General features: G+C 45.6%; 1 protein-coding gene across 7 annotated transcripts in view; it reads left to right on the top strand.

The window, feature by feature from the left end:
• PALLD (palladin, cytoskeletal associated protein) overlaps positions 1 to 17092 on the top strand; it is a 283256-nt gene that overhangs the window by 71650 nt on the left and 194514 nt on the right. The window contains exon 1 of one of the 7 annotated variants that reach the window (XM_053586013.1): positions 8959 to 9147. The exons of the other annotated variants lie outside the window; for them this stretch is intronic. The gene's annotated coding sequence lies outside the window, so the exon portion shown is untranslated. Of the gene's footprint in view, positions 1 to 8958; positions 9148 to 17092 lie in introns of those variants that run through there. 7 annotated transcript variants of the gene reach the window in all.

Genomic DNA, 17092 nt, shown 5'->3' with positions numbered 1-17092 from the left:
CCCCTCTTATCTCTGGGGCATCAGTCACCAAAGCAACCAACATCAACTTTTCTGAATCCCACACATGACTCCCTCTGAAAAACACATCCACAGGAGGGTTCAGTTTTAAATAATCATTGTCCTGCGGCAAACTGGGGAAGAAGACCCCAGTCAGCTTGTGAGTCCTCTGCTTTCAAGTTATGGATGAAAGGTGTTTCTTGCTAGCTGGGGAAGGTTATTTATGATGTTATTGGTAAGGAAGGAATGATAGTGTTACCATTTCTCTCTCTCTCTTTTTTAACTTGGGTAAGAGGATTGGATTTTGATAACTGCTACAATACATATTATTTACCTATTCTTTACATGCTCTGTTTGGCTTTGAATTCAAACTGGGTGGTATTTTAAGGATTCACCTTCCATTTTGTGACAAAAGAATCTATAATCAGAGATACTGTGCCTTTTGAATCCCTCCCCCCATGTCTTCTCTCTCTACCTTGCTTTATTTTGAATCACATAGGGAAGAGATTTGAATGGTCGCACACATCTTTTGAGATGCTTAAACCTTTTCTCATTTCAAGTCTTAACAATTAAAAAATGTACATTAGAAAATGTTTAAAGAATGGATCCTAAACTCTGGAAATATCAAAGATCAATTTAGAGGAGGGTATTTCACCAAAGTATTATTTAACCCCCCAGGCAACCACTAGAGAAGTGGTTTAGATAACACATGTCATTTCACCAGAGGTAAAACAGATGGAATTTCTCTTCTTACCTGAGTTCCCAGATTCCCTCCAAGGCCCTCCTCTTACTCCTGGTTTCTGCTGGGAACGCCATGTTGCATCTCTCCAGAGGTGAGTTAGGGTTAAGGATCCCAAGGCATTTGCATCACAATCACCTGAATAGTCAGTAGGCTGCTTGAGAAAAAGGAAGAAAGGACAATGATTTTTACTATATTCTTCTTTTTTTTTTTTTTTTTGAGACAGAGTCTCACTCAATCCTCTGGGTAGAGGGCTGTGACATCATGGCTCACAGCAACCTCACACTCTTGGGCTCAAGTGATCCTCCTGCCTCAGCCTCCTGAGTAGCTGGCACTACAGGCACTCGCCACCATGCCTGGCTAGTTTTAGTAGAGATGGGGTTTCACTCTTGCTCAGGCTGGTCTCAAACTCCTGAGCTTAAGGGATCCTCCTGCCTTGGCCTCTCAGAGTGCTGGGATTACATGTGTGAGCCATGGCATCTCATCAATTTTTGCTGTGTTCTTAACGCCCTGCTGATTTGGATGCTTTATGTGCTGTGTGCAGCATCAGGAAGTGAGCACATAGCCAGGACAGGCCCTGCTGTTCCTTTTTCTGAGAGCACCCATTGCCACCACCACCATGAATAGGTGAAAGCAAGGTCGTTTACATGCCAAGCAGGACACGTGTGATCTTGCTGCTGCTTACATCTCACTCCCTCCATGTCCTGTCTATACCCCAGCCTGCTGGGTTTCTTTCGGCTCTTGTCCATGGCAGCTCCTGTCACGCTTAATGCCTTTGCAGCAGTTTCTGCCCACCCTTTCATCTCTTATGCCTAAGTAAGTCCCCTTCAGTCCTGAGTGCTGCTTTCCCACCATCTCCCAAACACATTCGTGTCTTTGTACAGTGTGGCTCTCCCTGTATCGTGGAAGCGTGACCCAAGGGGCCCATCACTCTGTGGAGTGGCAGATAAGCAGGCTGTGAATTCCAGCAACCTACGACCCACCTTTGCCCCTCAGAAGCTTCTTCCTGAATTTATGGAGGGCTGAAGGCTGGGTAAATCGGTCATGGAAGCCCTGCACAGGCAGCAGAGGGTGATTCTTCAGGTCTGCAAACACATGCTCATCTGTTTGACTTATGTGGGCACCCTAGGGCTTTTATTTGCGCCAAAAAGTGGAAGCCAAGCTTTCATTGTAAACAGATGGATCTGCTAACAAGGAAAGCAAAAAAATTCTTCCAATCATTCTTTTTCATTGGAGACTCAAAGAAGATTCTGCTTTAAAAACAAACAAACGAGAAAACTATCCAGTACTCCCTTTGCCCTCTCCCATAGGCTGTGGGTCAAAACACACACACACACACACACACACACACACACACACACTCACTCTGGTCCCTGTCCCTCACTTTCTCCTTCCTCCTCTCCATGCCAAATGCTACATTCCTTCAGTTGTAGATAGTATAAACATAAAATGAACAAACTCAATCCCAAATCATGAAGGGCTTTTCTTTGCATGAGCACAACATAAGCATTGGTCTATGATACGGGGATTTCTATGAAGCCTCAAAGAATGTTCAGAATCTCAGTCTTGCTCAAACGATGCCTCTTGCTAGTGGCTGGATTCAGATGTTGACTTTCATGACAAGCTGGGGTTCGTGGTTAGAAGACTTTATCCTGAAGGGTCTCAGTGTGAAAGATCTCCATGTATTTCCCTTTTTTCTTTCAGCCCAGAAAAAAATAAATGTGCAAATGCTTGTTTCCTTTAGCATGAAGCAATTTGAAGTTGATTGCAATCTCCCTAAGCCCCCAAAAGAAGTTGTATTATAGCCACAAGTGGGCTGTACTTAAATTTCTGTTAGGCAGCATCTTGTTACATACATAACCTCTTTATGCTTTTAAATCTGAATATCATTGATAACAATCTCCTGACAGATCTACTTCTGGTGCCTAAGTTTAGAAATGAACCATTTGGCCCCCACTTAGATGTTCTTTTTGACTGTTCCTGAGGAGGGAGCACTGGGGTCACCTAGTCACCCATGCCTTGGGGTAGGATGACTCAAACTGTTCCAGAGACCTGAGGATCTCTCATGAGAAGCAGATTCCACAACCTCCCTAAGTGAACTCTTCAGCATTGCAAAAGCATTAGCATTTTCAGAAGAGAGTTAAGCCCACTATCAATCTACTTATTATTAATTTGACTCTCTTTCTTTTTTTTTTTTTTTTTTTTTGTACCAGAATGTTTATTGCAGCCCAATTCACAATTGCTAAGTCATGGAAGAAGCCCAAGTGCCCATCGACCCACGAATGGACTAGCAAACTGTGGTACATGTATACCATGGAATATTAGGCAGCCTTAAAGAAAGATGGAGACTTTACCTCTTTCATGTTTGCATGGATGGAGCTGGAACATATTCTTCTTAGCAAAGTATCTCAGGAATGGAAGAAAAAGTACCCAATGTACTCATCTCTACTATGAAGCTAAATTATAGCTTTCACATGAAGACTATAACCCAACTATAGCACAAGACTATGGGGAAAGGGCCAAGGAAGGGGAAGGGAGCGGGGAAGTTACGGTGGAGCCAGGGGAATGGGTGGGGCCACATCTATGGTGCATCTTAGTAAAAAAAAAAAAAAAAAAAAGAATAAAGTGCTTATAAAACAAAACAAAACAAAAAAGCCAAAGAAGTCGGGTGGCGCCTATGGCTCAGTGGGTAGGGTGTAAAAAAAGAAAAAAAAACCTGTGAGCTCAGGCAATCCTCCCAAGTGCTAGGATTACAGGCGTGAGCCACCGTGCCTGTCCTTCATTCTTCTGCTACCAAAACAAACCCCTCCCTACTCCTTAGAGAACAGGTCAGTTTCACAAGGGAAAAAATATGAGTTCCTCTGAGCTTTCAAAGAACACAAGAGGAAGTAAAAAAACAACCTTTCATGGTTCGGTGCCTGTGGCTCAGGCGGCTAGGGTGCCAGCCACATACACCTGAGCTGACAGGTTCGAATCCAAACCAGGCCCGCAACAAAAAAATAGCGGGGCTGCAACCAAAAAATAGCCGGGCATTATGGCAGGCGCCCGCAGTACCAGCTGCTCGGGAGGCAGAGGCAGGAGAATCACCCGAGCCCAGGAGTTTGAGGCCGCTGTGATGCCACGGCACTCCACCCAGGGCAAGAGCTTAAGGCTCTGTCTCAAAAGAAAAACAAATAAATAAAAAATAAAAACAACCTTTCATAAAATGAAGGGGAAAAACAATCTCTGGATATTTTGATTATTAAATAATTTTTTTTTTTTTTGAGACAGAGTCACACTTTATTGCCCGCAGTAAAGTGCCATTGTGTCACAGCTCATAGCAACCTCCAACTCCTGGGTTCAGGCGATTCTCCTGCCTCAGCCTCCCGCATAGCTGGGACTACTGGCATGTTTGAACCTGCCACGCTCGGTATATGGAGTCTGCACCCTACCCACCGAGCCACAGGCACCGCACGAGACAAAGTCTTATTATGTCACCCTTGGTAGAGTGCCATAGCGTCACAGCTCACAGCAACTTCAAACTCCTGGGCTTAGGCGATTGTCCTTCCTCAGCCTCCTGCATACTGGGACCACAAGTGCCGGCCACAACACCTGGCTATTTTTTTGTCACAGTTTGGCCGGGGCTGGGTTTGGGGCAGCATATGGGGCCAGCGCCCTACCCACTGAGCCACAGGCGCTGCCCAAGACAGAGTCTTATTATGTCGCCCTTGGTAGAGTGCCATAGCATCACATCTCACAGCAAACTCAAACTCCTGGTTTTAAGTGATTCTTTTGTTTCAGCCTCCCCTGTAGCTGGGACTACATGCGCTCACCACAATGCTCGGCTACTTTTTTTTTTTTTTTTTTGTAGAGACAGAGTCTCACTTTACCGCCCTCGGTAGAGTGCCGTGGCGTCATACGGCTCACAGCAACTTCCAGCTCCTGGCTTGCCTCAGCCTCCAGAGCAGCCGGGACTACAGGCGCCTGCCACAACGCCCGGCCATTTTTTTTTTTGGTTGCAGTTTGTCCGGGGCTGGGTTCGAACCCGCCATCCTCGGTATATGGGGCCGGCGCCCCACTCACTGAGTCACAGGCGCTGCCCTGCCTGGCTATTTTTTTGTTGCAGTTATCATTGTTGTTCAGCTGGCCCAGGCCAGGCTTGAACCTGCCAGCCTCAATGCATGTGGCTGGTGCCACAACCACTGTGCCACGGGCGCAGAGCCAGATTGTTAAATAATTGATAAATTGATTGTATGAAAGTTAAAAATCCCTCAGACTTTTGAGCATTACTGTTCTGGGAGCTAACAGTATTAAACTAGGTTTGGTATATAATTGTTAACATTTTAACTAAAGGTTAACAATGGTGCACGCACACAGTGTTTGCTTGCTTGAAGAAGTTGCTTTATAAAGAGCATATGTATGATACTGGTATATAGTTTAAAATGACCCAAGGTGACTACATTAGTGCCACAGTATTAGGCATTATCTTAGGAATAACAGTCATAACCTTATCCATTATCACTAATTCAGTGAGTGACTTCAGCAGACCACCCAATTTTCAATAGTTCCTTTAACTATAGAATAAGGACTAAAATAGATGACTTCCAAGTATTTCTTCTACCTAGGAGAATCTCTCATACTAAGAGTGATAGGCTATCATGCTAATTTGACTCTCTTTCTAAGGCTCCTTTGAGCCTTAGAAAACATCAAGGCCTGTCTTTAATGACATGAAAATGAAATTCTCTGTCTGCTTGTATAGGAAATAACATTTTTGAGAAACCTTACCTCAGTCTTTCCCGTCTGTTTAATGCAGATGCCTGCTCTGCCAAACTCACAGTATTCTTGGAAGGATCAAAAAAGATCATGTGTCAGGCTGCCCAAGTAATAATTATTTTAAACCTGAATCTGGAAGGAGTTACTTAAATTACTCTATTATAGAAATAATAAAGACTCCTGGAAAATATTGCAAGTATAAGCCTAAATTGTAGGCATAAACATTTTGTTCATGAAATATCATTTTAGTACTTACATAAGCAATCTAGGGGTTGGAATTTCACAAAACACCAGGGAAAAAAACTCTCTCCCTGAAGATGAAGGGCTCACCCTGAAGTGCAAGAGCAGAAAGCTACCTCCATTGTTTCTCAAGACAGCATCATAGAATGAAATCCTGTTCAGGAGAGATGTGCACAGATCAAAGTGTTCAGAAGGTCTAAGTGTGAAGGAATAAGAAACGACATCTCAGGCAAAGGAAACTCTAAAAAAGTAAAGTTATGAACTTACTATCCTCAGGTAGGTGGAATTCCGGCCCACAAATAAATATGGTAAGAAATATGTAATCCTAACTAGTGAAACTCAAAATGAAGCCATAATGATTATGAACACGTATTTACTAAATAACACAGCAGCCACTGTATAAAGCAGAGATTACAGAAGATGCAAAGAAAAATAGAGATGAAAACTTTCTCAGTCTATGGTAAATTAGTTAAAATATTAGAGTAGATGTTCAACAGGTGCCTGTCTCTAAATGGATGAGTAACTGAACACAGGGTATGGAAAGGACCTAAACTATATTTCAGACCTAAACTATATTTCAGTGAAAAAGAGAAGGGCCAGCCAATTCTTCTGCATATAGTCTTTTTAAGAAATAAAGAAAACAGAGTAAGAATTTTTATTCACACATATGCCCATAAAGAAACCTGAAAATCTACAGAGAAAACTGGTATCAATGGTTCCGTGCAGGAGGATGTGTGGAGCAGGCACAGGAAAAAGAGAATGTACTGTATGTACTTTGTGTAATTATGTTACTTATCCTGAACATTAAATTATTAAAAAAAAAAAAAAAAGCTGATATCACAGCTCCCAGACAGAGAAAGGCTGTAATTCAGTAGTTCTGGGTAGGGTTCAGGGAATTTGCAACTTCAGCAAGCTCCCTCCCACCCGGCAGGTGCTCTCTAGATCAAACATGGAGAAACGCTCTCATCAGTCCTTCTCCTGAACAAGGAGACTCCACACAACATTCAACAGGGAGATGGTTCTCATTTGGAGCATGATCACAGAAAGAAAAAGAGGGTTTTCAGTAACATTTGGCACCACTAATGCTGGCAGCCCAGAGGCAGACTCCTCACTGCAGGGGGTGGAAGGACAGCAGACGCTCCATTCACCCTTCAGCCTCACCTGCACAGGAAGCAGGAAGGGGCAGGGATGTCCTCTCTGACTAAGATCTTCAAAGCTGTCAGTTGTTAGACTAAATTTCAGACTTACAAAATGTTTTAGCAAAAGTACTTGTTGAAGGCACTGCTCAGATTTCTGTGCTCATGGTGACCATACAGTGAAACTCTCCAGATTTGTCTCCAGATGCTTTCATCTGGGCATGTTAAGCAAACAGATCCCCCTAATTCACAGCAGAAAGAGTGTTCAAACAACTCTTGCTAGTGATGAGAACGATGATGAGGACATGAAATGTGTCTTTGTGGGACCCACCCAACAAGGCCACCCTGCACTGTGATGCTGTTCAATGAACAAAATTATTTTTGATTTTGTTATTTAATGACCCTAACAAAACCCTACAATGGAAGTAGAGAGAAAAATAAATTTATAAAAGGACCTAAAGACTTATAAGGGACAGAACCTGCCCAACCCAGAATATTTTTAGTTTGAAAAGCACCCTCCTCCTTATTAACTTTACATTGATTGCCAAAGGAAGGGAGAAATTTAATAAGGGAGAAAAAAAATCCATGATTCATCACTTCTTCAGGATAATAAATACATACTAAAGATACACACAAAATTCTTTTAATATTGTATTTTCACTTCAAAAAATATTTTTTGACCTATCTTTATTTTGGACCTCTCAAAATAATTCTGTTTCTGGAACACAGTTTCTGATATGGTTTCTAATTGACTTCAAGAATTTGTCACACCTTGAACATTCCATATGATCCATTAAAATTAATAATGGCATGGATCCCTTAGGAGTTTCTTTTGTAAATTTCCAAATAAAGTCCTGGTTCCCCCCCTCCCCCCGGATTGCTTAACAACAAGCAGTTCTGGGAATGGAAGATGGGAAAGCTGGTAGTGAAATAATCCTTAAAAATGTATAAAAGTCTCAGGTCGTGGTGGCTCACACCTGTGATCCCAGCACTCTGGGAGGCCAAGGTGGGAAGAACCCTTGAGCTCAGGAGTTCAAGACCAGCCTGAGCAAGAGGGAGACCCTGTCTATACTAAAAATAGAAAAATTAACCCGGCATGGTGGCAGGTGCCGGTAGTCCCAGCTAATTGGGAGGCTGAGGCAAGAGGATTTCTTGAGCCCAAGAATTTGAGGTTGGTGTGAGATATGATGCCACAAATGTGTAAAACTCAGGCGCTGTCTGCCAATGGGTTACACTTGGCCAGTAGGGAGGTCTTTCTTAAATGGCTGGTTTTATTTCTCTTGTTTCTCCATAACACCGGTGTGTGCGGTGACCGAGTCACTACTACACAAAGCCGCAAGGACAGCCTGTGGGACACCGGGATACTTGCGCGTGCCGGCTCCTCAGTAAGTCGCGACCTCGGGTCGTTCCCTAGACTTTGGTGCAGAGACTTGATTTATGGCAGATTTATTCAACGTAAAACAGAACAAAGACAAGATTGAGTCTTGGCATTCCTCTTCCTGGGGGCTTCGGGTGTAACGTGGAAATTAATTTACAGCTTTGCAGTAAGGCAGCATCAGAGGAGCCATCTAACTTGGGAGGGGCCCTGGACCGAGCGGCGTCCACATCCTGCGTGGAAAGGTGCAGAGGGAACCCGGGTTGGAAGCGACTTCTTTTATAACTAACGTAAATAAGCTACCAGCTGCCACCTGGAACTCTCCCCAAGGTGTCCCGAACACAAGTCTTGGGGAAAAGCCTCAGACGTGGGGAGCGGGGGAGCAGGAGAGGCGCTGTGGGATTGGCGCCCGCGCTGGTTCGCTCCGCGGTGGGCGACTGCAGTCCTCTACCCCAGCGCAGGACTGGGCGGGGGGGGCAGTAGAATGGAAAAGGGGGAGGAGGAGAGGAGATTCGGGGAGGGGAGGGACATGACAAGAGGGAAGGGGAACAGGCGAGGGGAAAGGGGAGGGGACGGACCGGACAGGGAGAAGGGAGAAGAAAGGGGGAAGGAGGAGAGGGGAGGGGGCTATTTCCGGGTGCCCGCAGCCCCCTCCCCTCGCCTCCCCACCCCTACCTCCCGGCGGCTCCGACCGCGCGCGCGCAATCGCCGGGGACCGCGCTCCGCGCCGCAGATCCGCCGCGCCAGGAGCCCCAGCGGGCGGGACCTGCGGCCCCGGGGTTGCGCCTTCTCCGCTGCGTCCGCCGAGCAGCCCGAATCCAGAGCGCGGGAGTTGCAAGCCGTGACCGGGAGACCCGAAAGGCCCCCGGTGGAGCTTCTTTGGGGCAGGGCCGTCCTCTGCACAGCCGGTAAGTGTAGGCGTTAAGTCCGCCGGAGGCCGATGTGGTGGGACCGCGGCGCTCCCGGCGCGGGACGTGCGCACTCGCGGGGCTGGACCGCCCTCGGCCCTCCGCCCTCCGCCCTCCGCCCACAGCCGTTCTTCCCGCTCCGTCTGCGAAGCCCTGCGGGGCTCGGGCCTGAGTTAGCACCGGGGAGGGCTGGGGTTCTGCCCGCGGCCGGGCCGCGGGGAGCGGCTCCCGGGGACCCCCCCTCTCTCGGGGGGCGCACTGTGCTCGGTGTGTCCCTCGCTTTTTCACTTTTGTGATTTCCTCCATCCCAGGTTGGAATAGAAGGGAATGGAACCGAACAAGCGGTTTCTGACTCACTTGGCTGAGTGAACTCTGTGAGGAGACTCCTGAGGTTGTGGTGATTTACTTTTCTCCCCGGAGAAACCGGGCGCAGTCACACCTGCTGGTGTTCGCTTACTTGCCTGGAAGTTTTTGGTTGGTTGGTTGCTTGTTTTCTTGGGTTCCACGTGATCACTGTCCTTTGCCTAACAAAATCAAATGTCACTTTCTTGGTTCTTTTGTCCACCTTTGGCTGGGGTCCCTGCGGCGTCTGGACAAGCGGCAGGCAGAATACAGAGAGAACGGTGAATCCTGATGACCCCCGCACCATGGAAAGACTGACCTGAAAAGCTGTCGGAGCACTGCTGGCACTGTTGTATAAATAGTCAGTTTTCGGTGAATCCCTGAAATTATCTAAATCAGAAGTTACCAGCCTGACTTTTAGAGAGGTTCCCCCAATTTGCCTGCACTTGAGCATCCCAGGGACACTGCGGCGGCCTCTCACCTGCCTGGCAGGTCTAGTCGCTGCGGAAAAGAGGGAGATTCCTTTGAAGTGAGGCAGGGGACGCGGAGGAGGACCACCTGGGGAGTGTCCTCAGGGGCCTTCTTGTTTTCAGCCTTCTGATGATTAAGGAAATCATCAGGCTACTGGAATGTTTAACACCCTAGTAGGTTAAGTTGAATTCCTCTCCACGTGATGAAAAAGAGTTCACACTTCCCAGTGGAGCTAGGTGGAATGCTTGTATATTGCTGTCACTGATAAATCCGTGGGAAATCTCTGCTGAACCCAACAATGCTAAAAAGCAAGTTCTAGCTTTTAACTGCCCATAGAGTGGCAAACAGGTTATTTTCAGAAGCCCCAGACTCTTGCATTTTTCTCCCCACCATTCTTGTAGAGGTTACCTGAGCATGCACTGGAGCTTTCTGTGCCCCCCAGCTGAAATGGGAAAGTCATCCTTCTCAGTCGGACTGAAAGGGTTGTTGCCAGATGCTTTACCAGGCTATAAAAGCACGTGTTTCTGAACAGATCATAGCTGCTGCACAGTGTGTCTATGGCTACTGTGGAATTTTTCATTGTCCCTTTAGGGAAGAGACCTTCTTTTATCACTACCCTGTTTTCATTTGTTGTGTGGTTTTTTTTTATTTTCTTTTTGCTATTGAAAATTTCCCTTCACTTAGGTGAAATCACAGACCAGAATTAGCAGCAATGATGGCTCTCTAGAGCCAAAATTAGAAACTACGTAAGACTTTTTAGGCATGTCCTCCTTCTAGTCTCAGGGATGGTTCTGCAGAGTCTCCTTTAAAATTTCCACTTCAGCAATTATTGTAAGATGATGCATAAGTACTCTTTGAAATTGCATTTTTACATATTTTTTCCTTGATCTTTAATCATACTTTGCCAATGCGTATTTCTCTGAGGTGCCTAAAGGCACACCCAATGCATTTACCATCCCTTCAAAGTCTGTATACTTAACTCTTTGAACAGCTTCTTAAAAAAAGATAAACAAAAGCTCCAAGTAGCACTTGCAAAGACTGGGTCCTCCAAAGTGATAGCAGATGGCAGGCTCACGTGGGCTTTGTTTGTTGTACCCAGAACAAGATCAGTGTCTCCTAAATTAATCATGAATTGAATAATTGATTCCTCACACTTTGGGTGCACTAATCTTCAACTATAAATTTAAGGGTAGGGTACTACTGAGGTGTAGTTCACTTGGAAATGCTTTCCAAACCTATCAAATGATTTCTTTCACAGCTGGGTCAAATCTAATCGTAACACACATTATAAAATGCAATGACATAAACTTTGAGCTCTCCTGGCTTTTCCATTTCAAAGATGGGCTTCAGTGACCTTGCCATTTGTTGGTCAGCTCCAAAGATGGTGGTACCAGTGGACACAGTGGGTCTCTGTAAATGTCATTAAATATGGCTCTACCAGCTGCCTGTGGTATTTGTGAATGTTTTTGTAAGAAGAGCTGTTCTCCAGCTTTATCTGCCCACTGTGGTTTGTGGCGTGTTGTTGTGCCGTCCTGCAGCCGCTGCAGTTTCCCGAATGACTGAGCTCTGATGTCATGCGCTGTCTGAGCCTGAAGCCTTTTCAGGGCTGTACAGGGTCTGTGTGCCTGAGTGAGAGAAAAGGGGAGCAGAGGGTCCTGGAGTTCATTTGGTAGTGACTCCCCGTCTGCTCTGGCACATTCCAGTGCCTGGAGACCAAAGCCACCAAATGATTTGTGGTCAGAGTGACTTGGGGCTGGTTAGAGATGATTTAAAGGAAGGTTATGGGCATATGAAGTGTAGAGTAAAGAAAATATATTTTACTACTTTATTGAGACCACATGGCTCCAACTAGAACATTTTTTTAACATGGAAATTGTGGGCTGAACTGGCTCACAGCGTTTTTTCCCTTTTTTATTGCTTAGAGCACAGAGCTATACTCCCTGTTTATTACAAGCTTGACCTCCTCATTATTTCTGAAAGTTTAGAAAACTTTTTATGTTTAAGAAAACAAAAAGTAGAATTTATCTTCTGTGCTCTTCAAGGGCCAAGGACTGTTGCTAGAGAAGAGACTGAACTCTAATAACTGGAAGAAGATTTGCATGTTAAGCTGGGAACAGGCCAGTGCCAGTCCCTCAAGTTGCTCCATGCACTCGTAATGATGGAGAGAGATGGTTTTGTCTACTCTCCTGAGGACTCAGTCTACCCTGTAGTTAATCGTGGTGCCAAATAAAACAGGATGGATCTTTTCCAGTACCCGAACAGTGACGATGGGACTCAGAACAAGGGCCCTTCTCACTAGTGGTCTGTGGGAACACACGTCCCTTGGATCTGCACTTCACTTGTGAGACTAAGCAGCCATCTCTTCTGTGTGCTGCCACAAGCTGGCACAGCAAAAAACTGAATAGGCCCCCACGTTTCTGTCCAGCGTGAACTGAAGTATATGTTATCATTTCACTTTGTAGCTCATGCTTATCCTGTTTCAGTGTTAAAGATATATGCCATAGCCTAATAGTCTGTCAAAAGGCATTGAACAGCCAGATCCAGCTTGCAGTTTGGTGTTACTAGCTACAGCAGCAAGTGGAAGGCTGGCTCCTGACGTGCCTAGGCCCTTGGCCCCTGGCAGTCCAGGCTCTGAGGACCATGTGCCCTGATGTGCTGGCAGCTGCTTGAGATCCCCCCACATCCCGACAGGTGTTTGTGTTAATCCATCTTAGCCAGTCTGGGTCCCTGCAGTTTGGGTCTTTGTGTGTCTAGGAATTTAAAGGAAAAGATAAAACTAGTGTGGCACCTTATAGGAAAATCTTACCTGTAGAATTGGAAACACGTCAGGAAGGCAACATTGAACGATGTAGAACAAGCTACGCTGTGACTGAGGATAGGCCTTTGCCACTGTATGCCTTCCAGCAAGCTGTTTAATAATACAACACAGATAAAGCACTGTGTTGTATTTTGTCATTTTCTCCCTAAATTTGATGCTATAAGATCCCCAGAACGATACCAGGAAGCAGAGTGGGTAGCATCATTTCCATTTCATTTCATTTCCATTTCCACCATTCCATCATTTGCAAACTGGAGCTTCAGAGGTCAGTGACTTGCACAAGGTCATTCAGCATGAGTGGTAGAGTTTGGCTCAAAGCCAACCCCTTCTAACCAAATCCTATGTTCTTTCCACTGTAGCAGGCAGTGCCCAACTCTTAACCTGTGTGGATCTCACTCTCCTGGTTTGCAAAAATGAGACATTTGGACCGGAATATTATGGTCCATTCCAGCTTAAAATTCTATGTCTGATGAATCACCAGCTGGAAGGGACTTTAAGAGATCACTTAGTCATATTCATTGCTTCCAGCAAGATTCTATCTAAACTGTTTTGAAAATAAAATGTCAACCCCTTTTCTTACAATTCCAGAGCAGAAAAGGGCCCCAGAGAATGTCTTCAGTGTGTTTTGGAGTGAGAAAGAATAGAGGAACCGTGAGGTTGGTCGGTGCCTGCCAGGGAGAGCCATTGTCTAAAGCTCAGGAGTGGTGGGTTTAGCCTCGCTGCAAGTGATTGTCCAGTTGTGGGATTGATAACCGAGACAGGAGAGGGAAGGCTTTGCTGGTTGGCAGGGAATTATTCTGCAAGAGAGGTCAAAGATATGGTTACTCTGTGAAGAGGAAGAAAGAACTGAGTGGCTTGGTAAGATCTTAGAGTTTATTAAGGGCCCTCGGAGAGAGTGATGACTACAGATCCAGGTGACATTTCCATTTGAAGGTACAGAGAAACTCTGTTCATTCAGAAGATGCGTCTTGAGTTACTTAGCTAACATGTTTATAAACTGAAAAACTAATCAGTCTCTCACTTTCTCCCTATTTTCCTTTCATGAAAAGGATGTTATAAAAAAAATCAATGATTTTGGAGCTTAAAGGTTTGAGTAGTTATCACAGTTCTACAACTTACTAATTGAGCTTGGACAAAATTTTTCTACTTGCTCTCAATTTCTCATGTGTGAAACAGACTAGCAATACCTACTTCGAAGTTAAAAGTTGAGTTAGTTTGTGTCATTAACAGCAGTTTTCCAGTTTCAGGCTTTCCTAGAAACTGTGAGGTCTCTGAGGTTTCTTTTTATTCTGCCTTAATTCCCTTCCCAGGCAAAAATCATATTTGCAGTAGTTTTTCCATGCTTGCTATGTATCAGGCACATAATCACCTTAAATCCCCCCCCCCAAAATACTGTAGCAGTAGATATATCACCCCTATTTTATTATCTGGAAACAGTGTTCTAACAAAGATATACATCTTGCCCAAGCTCACAGGGCTGCCCAGTAGCAGAGGTGAGGGGAACTAATTCTGTCTCCTAAATCCTACTCACTTTCAGACCTGTGGGGCTGAAGAACTCAGGCCCTGTCTGGTTCCTGTCCCCAGTCCTTTTGGTGTCAGATTTCAGCTGATCTCCTGTAGGCCCGTTTCATGGCTTTTATGAGGATCAGGCCTAGCCTTCATTTTAATCAGCATCTTAGACTATTTGGGCTGCTATCATCACATACCATTGATTGGGTATCTCGTACATGGCACAAATTTATTGTTCACAGTTCTGGAGCCTGGGAATCCAAGATCATTGCACAGTAGGTCTGGGGGCTAGTTCCCAGACTGTGCCTGCTTGCTGTGTCCTCACATGTTGGAAGGGCTAACAAGCTCCCCCTGGCCTGTTTTATAAGAGCACTAATTCCATTTGGGAGGGTTCTGCCCATATTACCTGATCACTTCCCAGCAGGCCCCACTTACCTGGGGGGTTAAGACTTCAATATATGAATTTTGAGGTGACACAAACGTTCAGACTACAGCAGTCAGCTCCCCTGGTTCATCATCTCCAGTATCCTCTCCTCCTGTCCTCTTTCCTCTCTGCTCTGTGGCCTGCTGCCACCTCTCACGCTCCCCTTCCACTCTGCAATACCTCTTCTCAGGGATACCCTGCATCCTCCTCCCCACCTTTCTCTCAGACCCAGATGCTCCCCCATAAAGACCTTGGACCTCTCCTGAGTTTGCTCATCTCGCGACCTCAGCCTGTCAAGCCCCAATTAATGCTCAAGGCCCCCAGCACATTTCCTTTCATTGGAAAGAAAACTTGAGCATATTAAATATTGCCACCATATTAGCCTTGAATTTCAAAGACTGCAAATTCTTTGATCATTTAGTCTGTTACCTTTATTTTATAGATGAGGAAACTGAGGCTTAGAGAAGTTAATTCCAAACCCATCAGTATTGTTTCAAATTGATTTATACAGGGCGCTTAACCATCTCCAAGTCCCCTCCTAGTCTGGAGTGTCTCCTTGGTTAGTGTCTGAGAGGAATCCTTTCCAAGCTGCAAGAACAGTTCAGACCCTGAATGTTCACCCCCAGAAACATGTTCTTGTCCTTGGCAGACTTCCCTTCTGCTGAGCTGAACCTGTTCATGCTTCACAGGATGTGGAGAACAACTGGTCCCTCTCAGTCCTAATTCATGGGCTGGGAGGGTGAAGTCACCCCTTAGCTTGCCTTTCTTGAGGCTAAATAATACCAGACCTTTTTGCCTTTCATCCTAATTTCTTGTTCCCCAGCAATTTCGTCATTTTTATTTCTATCTGTCAGACTGTGACCAAGTAGTCCAGGTTCCTCACACTGTGAAGTCTGGAACTGGACAAAGGATTCTCATATAGGCATGAGAGAATGGTGTCCCCAAGACCCCGAGACCGTGCCTCAGCTAGGACAGCTAACCTTGACCTGCTGTCTGAAGTGACAGCCGACCTCATTGGCTCATTTTCAGCTTATTATCCTCATTTGGCTGAACACTGCTTAGATGGAGTGTGTGATAATGATTGTTTCCTCCATGTATCATCCAGAACTTTTCCTATTGACCTATTTTTTCCTTTGTTCCGGTTCATCAACTCATCTGGGACTCTAATCCTATTCTTCCACTTCTTAATTCTCAGCCCAGGTACTGTCCCAAGAAGCTTAGCTCATTGCAAGTCCCTGGAATTCACCCATACAGAAAGCAGACCCTGGAGATGTCTGGTTTTGGGGGCTCCAGGATTTGACAAAGGAAGCAGTCCATTTCCCACCTCCAAGCTCCTATATTTAGGGTAAAACAGGCCACCACTAGCCCCAGGAAAAGCCACTGAGAAACATGTTTGGTTGAGAAACATGATAATTAACAACAATGGCATTTACAAACCACTTTTATCTCAGTTAGCTTAAGCAACCCTTATAAAGAAATACATTATTCATGTTTTACAGATGAAGAAACTAAGGAGCAGTAAGGTTAAGTGACTCCCAAGATCACATAGCAAAGATTAGAACTTAAGTTTCCGGGCGGCGCCTGTGGCTCAGTGAGTAGGGCGCCAGTCCCATATGCCGAGGGTGGCGGGTTCAAACCCAGCCCCGGCCAAACTGCAACCAAAAAATAGCCGGGCGTTGTGGCGGGCGCCTGTAGTCCCAGCTGCTCGGGAGGCTGAGGCAAGAGAATCGAGTAAGCCCAAGAGTTAAGAGGTTGCTGTGAGCCGTGTGATGCCACGGCACTCTACCCAAGGGCGGTACAGTGAGACTCTGTCTCTACAAAAAAAAAAAAAAAAGAACTTAAGTTTCCTGTCTTTAAATTTCTTGAACTCTATTGTTTATTAGTGGTTTTAAAATCTTAGGGTTTTTTTTTTTTTTTTTTTGAGACAGAGCCTCAAGCTGTTGCCCTGGGTAGAGTGCCATGGCCTCACAACTTCCAACTCCTAGGTTTAAGCAATTCTCTTGCCTCAGCCTCCAAAGTAGCTGGGACCATAGGCGCTCCCCACAACACCTAGCTATTTTTTGGTTGTAGTTGTCATTGTTGTTTGGCAGGCCCAGGCTGGATTCGAACATGCTAGCTCTGGTGTAAGTGGCTGGCGCCTTAGCTGCTTGAGCAATAGGCGCCAAGCCAAATCTTAGAATTTCTAAAACTCCCCTGTGTGGTGAGGTGCTAGGGGTAGAGGTGTGTCAGACATGCAGAGTCTGGGACCTTGGCTTTGAGACAGATCAATTGCTTACATCAGAGTGCAGCCCTGAGTTCTAGGTCCTGAGAAGCTCGTCAGAGGGTGTTGATTGTGCTCCTAGGCCAAACTGAAGTCCTCTCCCAGACTGCCCTTCAGAGAC

The sequence above is a fragment of the Nycticebus coucang genome, chromosome 1 (genome assembly GCF_027406575.1).
Source record: "Nycticebus coucang isolate mNycCou1 chromosome 1, mNycCou1.pri, whole genome shotgun sequence".
Taxonomy (NCBI): domain Eukaryota; kingdom Metazoa; phylum Chordata; class Mammalia; order Primates; family Lorisidae; genus Nycticebus; species Nycticebus coucang.
This window is presented reverse-complemented; position numbering and strand designations above follow the sequence as displayed.